The sequence below is a fragment of the Musca vetustissima genome, unplaced genomic scaffold (assembly GCF_032173495.1).
Source record: "Musca vetustissima isolate MV318-11 ecotype Yass unplaced genomic scaffold, APGP_CSIRO_Mvet_v1 utg18128, whole genome shotgun sequence".
Classification (NCBI taxonomy): Eukaryota; Metazoa; Arthropoda; class Insecta; order Diptera; family Muscidae; genus Musca; species Musca vetustissima.
Window position 1 is genome coordinate 43,357 of NW_026883294.1, and position 4,148 is coordinate 47,504.

At 33.8% G+C, this 4,148-nt stretch overlaps 2 non-coding genes across 2 annotated transcripts; both read left to right on the forward strand.

The window, feature by feature from the left end:
* Window positions 1-258: 258 nt before the first annotated feature.
* On the forward strand, window positions 259-330 carry Trnah-gug (transfer RNA histidin (anticodon GUG)). The gene has a single exon. It is a non-coding gene; the product is annotated as a tRNA-His (tRNA).
* A 390-nt stretch (window positions 331-720) lies between these two features.
* Trnah-gug (transfer RNA histidin (anticodon GUG)) lies at window positions 721-792 on the forward strand. The gene has a single exon. It is a non-coding gene; the product is annotated as a tRNA-His (tRNA).
* Window positions 793-4,148: the final 3,356 nt, after the last annotated feature.

Sequence of the window (4,148 nt, forward strand, 5' to 3'; positions counted from 1 at the left end):
TACTATGAGGTTAGTGTCAATGTCATTAAGATTTGTAGGTTTGACATAACTTTGCATTGATATTTATATTATAAACGACATGATTTCGAGTCACAAATTAAACGTTTAATTATATTGTTAATTTTCATTAGCATAAAATTCCAGATTGAGATGTATCGCAAATGCTACTTTCTATTCGAGAATGCCACTTTCAAAACCCATTTTTGTCAGTGTATAGGAAAATTTCAGTTTGTCAGCGTTGCCAACATGTCTTCGATAGCCGTGATCGTCTAGTGGTTAGGACCCTACGTTGTGGCCGTAGTAACCCAGGTTCGAATCCTGGTCACGGCAATGTTGAAATAAACATTGTCACGGAGAAGACTTTATTTTTTAAATACAATATTTTTAGTCACTCAAAATATGTATTGGAATAAATTTATAAAAGAAACAAAATAAAAAGGTCAGGGTTTTTAAATGAGACAAAGAAAAAAATTTCTTTAATTCGATTAAAAGAAATTGTGGAATTTATTGATGATGTAACAATATATAAGAGAAAATTCCATGTTAAATTGTTAATACATTTGTGATAGATTTTTACACACTATTTATAATCATTATTATGTTTTATTTGTAAACCGCAAATTTGTTCAGATATACAAATATTGGAATTTGAAAACCAGATTATTTTACATAATAACGGCAACTGGCTACGTAGTTAGATAGACGGACAAGCCCCCAATAGCCGTGATCGTCTAGTGGTTAGGACCCTACGTTGTGGCCGTAGTAACCCAGGTTCGAATCCTGGTCACGGCAATGTTGAAACAAACATTGTCACGGAAGGGAGAGTTCTTTTTTTACAATGGCACTTGGCCCAGAAATCCATTTTTTTTGTAACAAAAAGTTCATTCCAGTTAGAGCCGATAAAATTTTGAGCCTTACATCAGTAAAAGTCAAAATTTCATATTTTTGTGAACTCTACACAATTTACATGAATTTCAGCAATATTTGATGGGGATTTTTCCTAAAATCTGAAAACCCCAAAACGTGGATTGATACTGATAACGCACGGTAGAGTATAAAATTTTCAAACTACTGTAATTTAGATCACAAAGTAATACGAGGCCAATATTGATTATATAGTGTAGGAATCTTAGTGACTATTTCGGGATATCATTATTTGAGGGCTATGCCTAATTAGTGACCGATATAGCTCAATTTCGAACCCAATATTTTAGTTTTGTATCTCAATTCTTTCCTTCAGGAGGTATAATTATATGAGGGAGATTTCGGAAAATTCTTAGCCTAGCACAAAAAGCGCGGTATAAACAGAAAAATCTTGAGTGTTTGGAGGCTTCCATCTATGTTATCAACACATCGCTCATTTGCTGCAAGAGAGGTATAACTCAAAAAACTTGATTTTCGAGTTAATTATACTTTACATTGAATATACCTCATGTAGAAGTTCCTCTGTCCCATATAAAGTGTGACAAAATTGAAAACTTAAAACGCTTTTTCTGCAAAATCGTGTTTTTTGAGTTATGCCTGTCTTGCAGCAAATGTGCGAGTTAAATTTTTTTTCGATCTGGCAACTCCTTCATATTGAAACAGGTGTTCAAAAATGACGCATCCGCAATTCCCTTACAATGCAAAAATTAGAAATGCGCGCTGTCATTAAATATTTACATAAAAAAGGTTTATCGGGACAAGAAATTCATAATGATATGGTGAATGCGTTAGGTGAAAGTGCTTCTTCATCTGCAACAGTAAAAAATTGGGTTGCTGAATTTAAACGTGGTCGTACAAGCATTGAAGATGTACCACGTAGTGGACGTCCAAAAATAGAAATAACATCAGAAATTGTAGCCAAAGTGCATGATGTGGTATTAAATGATCGACGAATAAAATTGCGTGAAATTGCTAATATCATGGGCATCTCAAATGATCCAGGCCATTTAATCTTGCACGAAGATCTACAGATGAAAAAGCTTTCTGCAAAATTGGTGCCGCATAATAATGAACATTTCTCAAGCTTGTTTGGATCGTTCTAAGCGAAATAAAATGGATTTTAGCATCGTTTCATAACTGTTGATGAGACATGGATCCACCACTATACTCCAAAATCTAAAAAAATCCTTGCTGACAAGGGTTTTACCTCAAATGAAGATGCAATTACAGTTGTAAACCACTATTTTGAAGACCTTGAGGAAAACTATTTTAATCAAGGGATAGAATTGCTAGTTTCAGGAGAATAAAAAGTTTTAGGAAATAAAAATGTTTTTTTGAAAAACTAACTATTCTCTTTCATTGATAGGCTTACAAGTTTCCCCACCGCCCTCGTTTTGATCTATATAATTTACTTCGAGGAAATCTTTTACTCGTTGAGAAGGTTTCCGACAAAATAATACCAGCAATTTAAATTGTTGTCAGGTTCTGTCGGGCTAAACTTTTTATACCTATGTATATGGGGACTATGTCATTGTAAATTGCACGGTGTTGATGATTCCGTGGTTCGAGGTGAACTCATTTTATTTAATATAAGTTGTTAACTCTAAACCTTAATATACATACTAAAAACTACTATGCATTTCAAATATATACATTGAACGTGTAAATAGATTTGGGTTTGGACACATTTATAGCCTTTATTTATGCTGCAAAATGCATTCTTATGCTGTGACCCATTAACGCACCGTGTGAAGCAATCCATATATCTACTTTACTAACGCACTATTGACGTTCCACTTGAGGCCTGCACACACACAATGCGTCAGAGTCATAAATAACCTATTTTATGATCTACATTGCAAATTTAAATCTTTAGAAAGCAACTATTTCCACTTGTCTACCTGACTCCAAAATTACGTACATTTCACTAAACTGTACACACAGTGCTTCAGTGAGAAAATGTGACTAAATCCTACAAAATACTTCTACATAAAGGATGTATCAAACCTTGGTACCATATCTAATATTGGTCCAATGCTCCGAAGCACCGCTTTTGACAATTGAGAGGACATTGTGACGGAAAATTGTATGCAAAATATTTTTTTTTACCGTCGAAGATGTCGGAACCTTCAGAAATCCGTCCCAAATCACAGAATCTTCGGCATATTCATATCGGTCATAACAATGATACCACAAAACAGGGTAACAAAATATGATAGGACCTTGAATATGCCGAAAAGACGTCAGAAAAAGATGATTGCCTAATATAGGGGCTAGCATTTTATGGGGCTATACGAAAAGTGGAACCAATATTGATAATTTTGGGTTGTGAAATAATTTTTAGTAAAGAGATAAGGATACCCCTACCTTATATGGGGACTATTTTCATTCATTGATAGGTTAAGAAATTACCGAACCGCCCTCGTACATACCCAAATCCTGCACTAACTCCAAATTTCAGGATTCCAAGTCTATCAGTTCACCCAAAATTCAAATTTAGTATCAATTTCCAAAAATACATCCATATCCCATCCTACACTAATCTTGTTTCCAAATTTCAGTGTTCTAGTACGAATTTCTAAAAAGCCAGTCTTATCTGACACTTTCTGACCAAATTTCAATATTCTAGCTTTAGCCGTTTCTTTTGGCGTTCACAATTTGTTAAGACGGTCAGATGTACTTTTCTGTGCGACTTTTTTAAGAGATTGACTTTTTGTGCAACTGCAACTATGGGTAACTTGACCACATACCCGCAAACTAATAAATAATAAAACAAAATTTGCCCGAATTTCGGATGAAACATTCGAATATAATTATATCTACCTGTTTTCGACTATGTTTTTGTTATGTTTCAGAGTTTTGCAATGCAAATCGATATTCCCTCAGAATTTTTAAAATTATTATGGTTTATACTCAGAAAACTTAGGGAATGAATGCATTCGGCATAAATCCACCATTTTTTAATTGTTATCGTCAGCTTATTTTAGCGATTCAATACTCCCAAAACAACATAAACAGGGTCGTGAATTGTTTGACAGCACGGTCGCACTATCAAACAACAAATTTGAAACATATAACAATTATGAAGAAAATACTGTTGCCACTCTTATTTGTTTGAATGTGTGTGTGTTGTCTTTTTTATAATAAATGAGCTTTATTGTACAAAAAAGCTTTTGTTTAGTGGGTAAGCTTTTATTTTGTTTCTGTTTATTTAATGTGGTTTT